The 12,138-nt window shown below is 34.4% G+C and overlaps 1 non-coding gene across 1 annotated transcript; it reads right to left on the bottom strand.

Annotated features, from left to right (window-relative positions):
* Positions 1-3,201: 3,201 nt before the first annotated feature.
* Positions 3,202-3,273, bottom strand: TRNAA-CGC (transfer RNA alanine (anticodon CGC)). The gene has a single exon. It is a non-coding gene; the product is annotated as a tRNA-Ala (tRNA).
* Between the last annotated feature and the right edge of the window lie 8,865 nt (positions 3,274-12,138).

Genomic DNA, 12,138 nt, shown 5'->3' with positions numbered 1-12,138 from the left:
TGTTCTTGGAAACATTTAACGTAAACTATTGAATATCAGTTTTGTAGAGTTGGTTGACTTTATTCTAAAAAATTAAACACATCAACTAGTCGTATTTTTGAACCCAGCATGTCGCATTTAATTAAATCATCCAGCAGTTACCCTTTTCCTTTTCTATAAAGGGAAATTAAGAGTAACAAAACGTGGTAAGCTGTTGAAATAAAAAGTGGGGGTTCTTTTGCGAGTTCCCAGCGGGTGCAACGGCCAGTAGTTCTTCCACTATGTCTAGTCCCTCCATTGTCCTAGAATCCCGTTAGTTTAGTGTAGTGAATGTGAATTAACTACTAGACGAGCTACGTGCCATGATATGACACACTAACTCAAATCGAAAGAATAAAAGATTGGCACCCCTAGTTACTTTTTATCAACATGTTTTTAGAAAATGGGAAATATTGGGTTTAGAGTTCAGATTAGGTACAAAAAATGATAATTCTGACTGAAATCAGAACTAAAAAAACATCGAACATAGATAAGGATCTTATGTCTTCGATTTTGGGTGAAGACTGAAGTTACCTTTAGTTTCTTTCAATTAATATCTTAATACCTACGACTCCAAATGGATTGACTTGAATGGGAAAATTGTGGTTATCTACCTTCTTATGTACCGGTTTCCTTCTTATCATCTCCGTGTGACTTATCTCCACAGATCTCGTCTAGTGGATAATGTGTCTGTAGTTGTTACCGTTATTACTTATTATAGGCGAGGCCACTTTACATCTTCCAGTAATATTCGTAGCGTCATTTTATTATCGTAGTTAGTATAGTCGGTAAGGCTGTGCGTTTGTCGCGGGAATGAGGAACAGGATGTCGTGGTCTTTCATTCGATTAGTTAAAGTTTTGAATCCTATCTCATTTGCAAAAGAGGTCATAATAATGCTATATTTATTATGTGTTTTCAATTTCATTGTCTTTGATTTCTTCAAAGAACTTATACTCGTACATAGAACGGCAGGTCAATCTACCCTACACTACACATTAATCTCCGATGGATTTTCAACATTTGATTATGTTTCATATTAATCAAAATATCTATTAATAAAAATTGTGGAAGATTGGCAAGCTTTCGATTGTAGTAATGAAACGGATGTAAAGACAGTTTCCAATTTTCCGAATACCCAGACAGACAAGCAGCCCACGCATACAGGTTAGAGGTTGGTAGCGTGTATCATGTAGCGTACCTAGCGCCGAATGTAACATTTGACCGAAACTCAAAATTGATGGAGTATGATAGGATTTACACGCAAATTGTGTAAAATTTCAATTTGTTTTTCCGTATATTCATTGTACTTTCTAGAGTACATACAGTGGGGCATTTGTCCTGTAAAAGCCGCTCTTATTTCCTAAGAAATAAATCTACCTATGTTATGATTGTTATGCGTCTCTATTATAAGTTCATACATTCGCCTATGACTGTGGGATTAGGTAGGTGATTTATGAGGTTTGAATTTCAAACAAATTAATACTTGATATTCCCTTGCATTGTGCTAATTTTCATCTTTACAGGAACCTAGTGGTTCTGATAGACAATAAATACTATTTTCTTGTTCATTCGCTCTAGTTGCTTTTACATATTCCATCAATTTCCATGTGCAATAAAAAGGTCAAATGTAGTGTGGCGGATTTATACATAGATACCGTAGTAGTAGAGCGGTCTCTAGCTAGAGGTGAGGCGCTAGTAAAGACTGCGTATACACTGTAATACTCGTTATTATAATTGTGCGATCTACCGGTGTTTGGGACTATAGTTGGGAAAAGTCGCTAAAATACAGTACGTGACAAAGTATAAGTGCGGTCGAAATGTACGGTTCCAACCGCATTACTGCTTTGTCGCGTACTATAGATGTGTGTATACTGTGGAGTTCTCCAACTCTATGGTAGAGAAAGACCAAAGCTATTTTAATGCTTGACTTATCACTTATTGTAAGCTAAGTCAACGTGTCACCATTTGATATTTATTAAGTATTTAAGGAAAATCAATGTATAACTTTACCCATTTTGAAAATTAAAACTAAATAAATACTCACGCGCGCTACTTCAGGTTTTAATGTTAAATTCGTATTAAGAATTATCGTTACAATATTTGAGTATTTTACGCGTTTTCCAAGTGGGTAAACTACATACATTTTACTGTTTTCGCATTTTTTAACTTAAATAATGTTGATAATGTTTATATTTTCTAAAATGAAAGAAGGGTTTTGTGAAGAATTTAATAACCGTTCCAAATGCCGGTGGGTCGCCCGGACCCCGTGGGTCCAATATTTTTGTTAGTGCAATTTTGGGGGCCGGAGTGTACCACACGCCCCCAGCTGAATAATGTAAATATTTATCCAATTAACTGTTTACTGTAAGTATAAATAAGATTTATACGTTTAGTTGAATTTTCATTAAAATATTATACGGAAATTGAGTTTTATTTTATTGATTTGAGTCGTCTCTACATTGTTTTTGAAATCATACAGTGCTACCTAGGGTGATTCTAATATTTATTGGTATATTTATTTAGTTGAATAATGTTGCAATGAGACTAAGATTTCAGAATACTTTATTCAACCTTGATACATTTTAGAGTTAAAACCTTGTTTAAGGACGGAATGCCCTACCGCATCCACATTCGCTCCCTGGGGCATAAATAAGTATTAAAATCTAAGTCATATCCATCAGTCTTTGATAAATAAAAATATTTAAAGCTTCATAATTTTATTTCTGCTACATTACACGGTAAACTTTTGCCTGGTAACTTTCATTGGTTTAATCATCATGTCCGCTCTACATTTAGCAAATGTTTGTGATGGTATGTATTACTGAGCACAACCAATAGATGGCGCTACTCGTGCTCAGAGAGTATTGATCGCATAATGTACAACAAAATGCACCCACGCTCTACAATACGTGGACGATAACTTTCTAAGTTCCAATATCCTAGCTCTACATTTTATTTATGCTTTTTGTCGTACAGAAAAATGATTCTTTTTCAGTTAGGCAGAATGAAATTTTATATTAATCGAACTTTAGTCATTAAAAAGGTTTTATTAAAGTTAAAAGGATTAACTAACGTAATTTTTAGAAGAGAATAAAGAATAATTAATATGTAACTGGTTAGTATTTTGTAGACGCAGCGTTATTCAATTATTTTTAAATGTAAAAAAAAACAAAAGTGAATAGTGGAGGAGCTGGGATTTGAACCCAGGACTTTCAGCATGCGAAGCAGACACTCTACCACTGAGTTACACCCCCGATACCTGACTCGACGAAATTAGCTAACCGGTTCTCCGAGCTATGACGTAGAGAAGATCACGCCACAATCTATTTCGGACACAGTTTCGGAGTTGGTTGTCCTCAATGAATGATTTCACGTGGAGCGGTCATGTATTATGGGCGTGTTACTGCGTGATATGACCGAACGACGAAATCGGGTCATGCGTGCATCAACATACAATCGTACGTATTATATTAGTCTACTTATACATTTTGTTGCAAAATAGCCAATAAAAATAAATAAGAGACTGGATGTGCTGTTGTCGGTACCACTTACTACGTAAAATAACGCATGTTTAGAGATAAAAAGTTACAGGCAATAATTTAAGATTCGCTACGCAGTTAATTTAGAAAAACATAGTAATGAATTAGGTACTAATGGATAAAGGAAACAAGGAACAATAAATAAAATGAAATATTAATTACTTGTTTCCACTTATTGATCTTAAATTTAATATACCGGTAGTTTCTATAATTTAAGTAGGTACTAACCTATTGTATATTTTCAATAAAATCAGGTCAATAGGTTTTTATTTATTTATTTATTGAGCGTAAGTACTCGTACGTACTAAATTTGACAACATTTTTACTGATTTTATAGATATTAGTTATTAGTAGGTATACATACTTACGCTGCTACATACGATCGCTATACCTACTTACGTCTTACTGGTTTTTTATCACGATATAAGTATGTAGGTTATTTTTTTAACTAGGAGCTAAAAGTTTAGAAGATTTGAGATTGTGGTCGCGCCACTACATCGTCCACAAGCTACTAATAAAAAAAGTGAATCATCACAACACAACACATATTATCGCATCGAAATCTACAGGGTTTTAGGTAAATGGGTATATGAACTGACACTAGCCCATGTTAACATGGTCATATAAATGGTATGGTGAAGTCAGAAAATTGATATCTTCATTTTAATTATTTTATTTTTCATACAAATCGGATTTTAAAAAAAATATTTTGTATGAAAATATGTATGTTAACATGGGCTAGTGTCGGCTCATATATCCATTTACCTAACACCCTGTATAGATGATGATGATGACACAATGTGCCAAAATGAAAATTGTTTACAGCCTCCTCGGTAAGTATTTAGTAGCATGTTGAATTATTTTTTACTTTTGATCTAAAACGATATCGGTCGCTTTTGATCTAGGAATAATTTGTCATCNTTGTCATGTAATTATCGCCGGGTACACCCGGGTACAGTCCACCACCCCACCACCTTTATTGCATTAAAGCACCTTTTAAAAGTACATAAGATGCTTCAGTATTTATCCTGATATGCCGAAGTCTGTACTAAACCCACGCCAAATGCCGCGTAACTAAATGGGTTAGTAGGCGACTCTCCAACACCGAGAGTGAATTTTAATTGTGATCAGTGCAGTGAATCTTGTTTCAGTTTCCGTTTCAGTTGCTTAATCACCACTTTCAACACTTACGTTTGAAACTGCATTAAGTGGGTAAAGATTTTGCAGAGGAGTTGCTGTCTTCCAGTTGGTCGGTGGGTCAGAAGAGCTGCTTTATGAACATCAATTTTGATGTGTTGACGTAACTACGAGGTTAGTCACCTATAGGCCTAACAAAAGGTATGAAATATGTATAGGCCTAACAAAATGCCAATTGTCATGGTCTCTAAGCATTTGAGCACCTACCTATGTAATTGTAGAGATGGCTTACTGTAATTAAAAACACAGTTTATTCTAGAGTTTTGAAGAATCCGTTCCGTTATCAGGCTTTAGATAACACTTTAGCTCATATAATATTATCATGATTAACTCATATCTTGATTAATTGCAGTAAACGGTGATCTAATTAAAGCCTTTATCTTCATAATAATCAGCTCGTTAGGATAATATTGAATTCTTCGACACTCGCCTGCGGACTGCAGTGCATAATACCATAGCAGGCTGGACGTAGCTGCAAACACAATAAAAATCAATTGTCTCCATACGACCGACTGCTAGTTGCGTAACCGCTGAAGCATTCAATATTTATTTGTTTCTAGATCTCATTTTTATCACTTAAAAAAATAAACATGAAGATATCACTATGAAATGAGATATAGGTAGGTATAGACCTCAGATCATAGAAGGGGTATAGACTCATACTAGAGTAGTTATAAGCGAAAACAAACATTTTTAAATCTTTTTTACTAATAAAATATGGTAAGTAAAGGAAGGTGTTACAACCAAGCATGAATGTAGAGTCACGTTAAATTCATAAAATGACCGTGCAGGAAGTGTGTCAGTGGAATGAATTGTCAGAATGTTTCATATTTAATTATTATAATAAGATGTAAGCAAGTCATTTTACAATAACAGGCCATAGCATACGTAGGTACTGTACAGTCGACAGCACATCCGACTGTTCATTTTCCTTGCAAAATCGCACCTATTACTACATAAAATTTTACAGTATTTTATAAAATATCTATTATAATAGATCTCTTTTAAATACGGACTCACTATATACTACATACTCATTATAATTTGAAATTAATTAATATTTAGCAATTTTAATCAAATAAATGATACGACAGTGCATAGCAGGAGATTCGGACATCTAATCTATTGCATAATACATTTTCTAGGTTAATTTGTAAATAATTAGGTCTTCAGAATATCTACTAATCAGGTCTAACTACTAGCCTAGAGAATATCTAATCAACTTGACAAATATTACGATGCAAGTGTGTACTTTGCCTGACACTAGATTTTTTATGCCTGTTATGTTATGGCAGGTATTTCATCGAAATCATTTGCTTAAACTGCTTTGTTTACTGTAACTTCAGGTCGTTCAACCTAATTTTTATGTACATTAATTTATTTAAAGTTCCCGACCCTTACTATGTAGGTAACATTACATTTTAAACAATTTATTGTTTGTCATGTTAATGTAAAGATAAGTGAGAATTTAATTATTTGCTTTTAGAAAGCTTTTATTAATGAAAGTTTTACAGTTGTTGCTCTTTTGGTTTAACTGAAGCTCTACAAAATTGCATTAATTAGTTTTACTTTTAAGTGATTTCGAGTACTTTACGAGGGCTATGTTTAATATGTTTAAATACCAGAGACAATCTAATGCCCTACCTACTGTAACTGTAACTTTTCTGCGACTTAACAAGATATACAGGGTGGAATTTTAGTAATGCCACCTGGAGGGAAAGTACCTACTCTTATTATGGTAGATAGATTTTTTTTCTCAAAGAAAACATTCCTTTATTTTTGAAAAGAATTAGAACTGTATTCAAAGATTTTTGAAAATGATCGCGCCAATAAATAGCACTAATGGTTCTTTTACGTAATCACTATTTTAAAGCTGATAATCCTGCTTAGAGACAAGGTTATGTATTTTTAGAGAGGTAAGTGATCTCGTATAGAGCTCTCCCTTGTCGTATCTCGAATTAGACCATCATGATGACGATGGGAAAAACATCAGCGATTAGCTTTTAAAGCAAAATAGAGTCTATCATGTAAGTAAAATGTTTGGTAAAAGCTGTGCCTAGGTAGATATTGTAAAATGTTTGTTAAAACTGTGGTATAGTACTTTGGCATTCAATTTGTATAAACTCACTAACTAACTAACTTGTCTTTCTTAATAATTGACCTAGGACTTACGTATTTTCAAAACAATAGTGCCTAATAGGTTAATACGAACCTAATATCCACATTTGAAAGCCAATATATTTATTTGCGGTTATAATTTCAGTAAATAACAACAAATCCTCGTGACCGCTTGAACTCGGCAAAGAATGTTGTTAATGCAGTTGTTATTTCAATTCGAAATTTCATAATAAACATATTTTAAAATCAGGAAACGGGAGAATTAGCACTATGAAGTTACACATCTGCCATTCAAAGCTAATACTGACCCGACCCCGCTTGCTTATGCATGCGAATCCATTGTTTTGGTTCTATGCCTTGTCGTGGACTTTGTCCGTATAGAGTAGGGTGGCCAAGTGGAACCAGTTTTGTGTATAAAAAGACAAACAACGACTCTCGACTCGACTGGATAACGAGTGCCATTCACATGATCGCGAAAGAACGCAAACTATGTATCTCAGTACTTAGCATAAAATATCATCATTATTCCCTACTCTTCCCGCGGGTGTCGTAAGAGGCGACTTAGGGACTACACAACAAACAGAGAATGGGCAGCAGCGCTCTCTGAAAAACATCAATCTTTTAAACTGCGATCTCCAACCCGCCTGCCAAGCGTGGAGATTAAGGCAAATCCCTCCACCATAGTGGAGGAGGCTCATAGTCCAGCAGTGGACTGTAAAGGGCTGTTGATGATGATGATGATGATTTCCTACAGTGTGGAATGTTTTAGCAGTTCAAGTGTAATTTATTAATCAATATTAGACCAAAATGAACAACTTAAAACCATAAGCCCGGATAATTATTTTGAAAACAGGAGTTAGTTGGACTTAAACTAAAAAGGCACCCTACTAGGCAGGTATGTTTCACAAGACTCATACTCGTACTATAGCATCATTTTAGATAGTACTGAAATACATATAATTTTTTTCCTTGCTTAACGTATGGGTACCCTTACCGAACTCGCAGTCAATCGATGCAGCACTTTAACTACACTCGTCACTTGAACAAAAAATAATCTTTTGCCACGACCTTGTCTACGACTAGACTGTGATATTGCATCGTCTTTGTCTTCCACAAAATCAAATTATAATTTTTGAAAATAGGTAAAATTTGATGTAGTCTAATAATTTGTTTATTTTCAAACACAACCAGTTTGACAGCCGGTCGGTCAGATTAATATTAATGGAGTGTAATATTTACTATCAGATTAGTATAACTCGATTTTAACTGGATTTGCAAACATCATGACGATGCATTCTAGCAGCAGTAATCCTTGGATTTTTCTGTGTTCAATATAAACGTTCCGCTTTAATGTAATTAATTATTTAGGCATGAATAGATCATTAATGTTTGTTCTACAAAATGTACTAAGCAATATGTGGCAGCGTGAGTAAATGCCGTGTATACCGATTGTTGTAGTATTGCCACCTAAAGTCAGCTTTGTCATGAGAACTGTGTCAGATCTGATGAACTGGCCGCATACATACTCGCACTGGTATTTTTGTTGCAGTTACACCACTTATGTAATGTAAGTAACGTAAGTGATATCATTTATCGCATAGCTATATTCGTACTTTCGGACCACAAAACTGTATAATTAATTAATTAGGTATGTATATGAAGTGTGTTGAGAAATGTCATGTGAATTTTCTCAACACACTTCCTAATTTATTCATAATCTCGAGTCAATTACTATTTACTACATAGTGTAATATTACATATTACTCTAACTACCAACGGTAACTCAAGTTTTGCGGTAAAATTTAAAGCATACACAAACGTTCTTGGTTCTGTTGGAATCTGAAATGAGATTGTTTAACTGCAGTAATGAGTGCTGTAATTTTTCTAGTAAGTTCGTTCATTCTCCATTATTTAACAGTGGTTGCAATGTAGCGCACTGCAATATCCGGTTTCATAGTACAGTACAGTACGTACCTACTTACTTTCAGCAATCTAACCTAACCATTGTTAAGTGGTGGGCCTTGACCGACAGAAAGGGATAGTAATTTTGGAGTCTACTTTACACTTGGGTATTTCTTCGGAGGCAAAATTTTCGATGTNAAGTGCCCACTTACGACAAAATACAGTGTTAAAAATAATAAAATGTAGGAAGCGTCCAAGTTTGGGTCAGCTCAAGTGAGAAATTTTTATTTCCTTGTATTATGTGCTATTTCAGTCTTTTTTTCTGTATACGTTCTCTGTCCTTAACTAAGTAATGTTCATCGTAATAAATGTTTCTTTCTTTATTTCAAATTTTAGTTAAATCGAATATTTAAAATGACAAAAACAAAGTATTGCCTAATAAAACAAAATTTATATACGCTCAGACTGCTTGTGTTGACCTTTCTAAGTATATTAAGTTTCATACTATTTCATTAAAAAAATCTTTCAGTATGGGTAGACTAGATAATAGTATGTATCGTAGTTTGAGAACAATAAACATATATCTGCAATTAAGACCATAGTTCTAAAGACATAGATTTTTGCATGCTAATGATTTATCAAACATTTCTTTTATTCTTGATAATCACCAAAAATCATCAATGTCTTGAATCAAAATCATCAGTATGGTAATTTCTATTTCTGGCCGTTTATGACCTGCGACAATGAATTTTCCACAGGATCTATGGATTTGCGATTTGCTGTACCAATAATCATAGATGTGATAATTCGGTTAGTTACGTCATTTGCACACGGGCTATGAAACGGTTTTTTGGCCGTCATTTGTTTTAAGGTGAGTGTAGACTAATAGAGTATTTACTTGTAACAGAACAACGAGTCGCTCTACGATATGTCTAGACGACCAAAACGTCGTACATTAAAGTACATTTTACATGTATTGTACCATTTGTAAGAACGTTAGGTACATATATTATATAGAAATGCCCTAGCCTATACTCACCCTAACACTTTGTAATCATTTCAGAGATTATATTATCATAATATTTATTCTAGTCCAAGCTAAACACTAAAGCATCTTGTGTAGTTGTTTGCGATATTGCAACAAAAATCACGTCTATTTGGTGTGCATTTTGTTGAATTACCTAGTTAGTAACTCTGTCTATGAGAAGTGGTTAAGAAAACATTTAGGATTAGTAGTTAGTACCTACTTAGTTAATATTTTCTTTTAAATCATGTGATTTACGAAAAGTTTCCATGAAGTCCTACTAGCAAAATAAATATCACACTCCGTGTGTTCCTTTCTCTTTAGTGCTGGTAATGGTAGATGATTCAGTGTTCAAGGAAGACCAGTGGTGTGGATTATCCAAAACGTGTTAGTAGATGGTTTATATTTAGCCATTCTGCGTAAATACATGATGTGCTAAAGCTAATGTACTAATTATAAAAAGGTAATTTTAGTTTCCCTAGTCCTACTTTAGTGATCTCTTTTCCTTTTGTAAAAATATATTTACTCTCGTTAATGGATCATTTATGTCGCCTAATTAACATGTTTACATTGTTACCTATTTATTCTTAAAGATTTTATTACCGCTATAGAACTTTTGGTCGGACGCAGGTAATAGAGGTTTCTGCTTTTTTTCTAGGTTTTTTTCGAAATATAAAATAGGATGTTGTGTTTAAAATACGATACTAGTTTACACTCCTAAATCTACTTGGTATGCAGATGTTGTATGTACGTAAGGAAGTACCTACTAATTTGATATTCTCATGCCCGGTTTCTTCGGACCTATTTAATATATTTATAATTGATATAATTAATGAGATTCGTTTCGACTGATTACAGTTAGTTAATGATATACTTAATCAAGCTGTTAATTTGGTCACCGAACTCTGAAAGCCGAGGGTTTGTAGTGTCGACGACACTTATAATTTAGATTGTTCATAGCGAACAACGACCTAACATGGTAACGAAATTCGAGGAAATCTTGCTATTATTTTGTGTAGCCTTTTTGAGTGTGAAACCTACGGATACGTGCTTGCAACTTACCTAAGTTACCTACCTACCTATTGGTTACGGTGAAATCAAGCAGCTTAATAAGAAAGCTTAAATGAAGCGGTAGACTACTAAAGTCTTGCTGTTCTGTATCCCTCCAGTAAGAAGGCACTATTAGTAAGACTGATGCCCCATGAAAGTCCACAACCTCTAATAAATTCCCAACTTTTCTTACCACTGTAACTCTTGTGTACAGTTTGACCCTTGATAAAACTTACTCGTAAAAGGAGAGTGAGTTCTGAGGAATTATATAGTTAAGTTAAGGAATAGTTAGTTCTCCCAGTAAATAACGAATTTAATCAGAACAAAATGGGTTTTGAAGTTTAGGATTGATTTTCCTCCAGTACAAACTTTTGGCAGGTGGCAATGTCGCATTACTCACATAGCATATGACTATAACGCATAGCTGTGACAAACGTTATCATCGTGCGGTAACGGGTGATGTAACGATCGTACGATCCTCCAGAACATTCCGAGTTTTATAACAGACGCCATTGTGCAGGCGGGATAATAGGGATGTGGGCGTCCCGACTCCCGATGCTCTTCCTTTGTGCAGCGATGCGGCCTAATCGAAATTGGACCTGAGCACTTGCTGGCCCATTACTGGATTGAGAACGTCTTTCGTTCTAGAAGGGTTTGATGTATTATGGAAACTGCCGGCTCCAGTGCCCTTTAGGATGTCATATGAATTAATTGCCAAGGTTGATAATAAAGTGCGTTACTTTTCGTGGAAGATTATTCATTGATGATGATTACACTTTCTGGAAAACTGCTAAACAAAACCGATAATAGGATTTCGTGTATGATATTATTATTTAAGAGACTTTATTTTCAGTTTACAAATTTTTTGATCTTTAATATTATGTTATAAATCACCCATACAATGTACGCATAACGCACATTCCAACTATGAAATAGTAATTTATCGTTAATTCTTTGAATTTGTATTGGATTTTCCGTTTGAACGAATGTGGTTTTCATGACTAGAAATTCCGTTACAATTTTCACAAACGTTCAATGCAGTATGGTTCAGTTCTGTAGGATATTATTGCAAAAGTCCGGGTTCCGCTTTTCATAATAATTCCTACCATTGTCTATAAATGCTTTTGATTTAGTTGTCCGGAATAAGAAGTGTGGTACGTGATTCAGAATTCTTCTAGTTAAATGGCAAAAGTATGGATAGAGATAATTCTCGTTTATAATCGACATTAGCTAATGGCACCACAGGATTATACTTATCTTATCACTCATACTTGATGTACCGCTTACAA

This window comes from Ostrinia furnacalis, unplaced genomic scaffold (genome assembly GCF_004193835.3).
Source record: "Ostrinia furnacalis isolate ACB-3 unplaced genomic scaffold, ASM419383v2 OfSCF2422, whole genome shotgun sequence".
NCBI lineage: Eukaryota > Metazoa > Arthropoda > Insecta > Lepidoptera > Crambidae > Ostrinia > Ostrinia furnacalis.
This window is presented reverse-complemented; position numbering and strand designations above follow the sequence as displayed.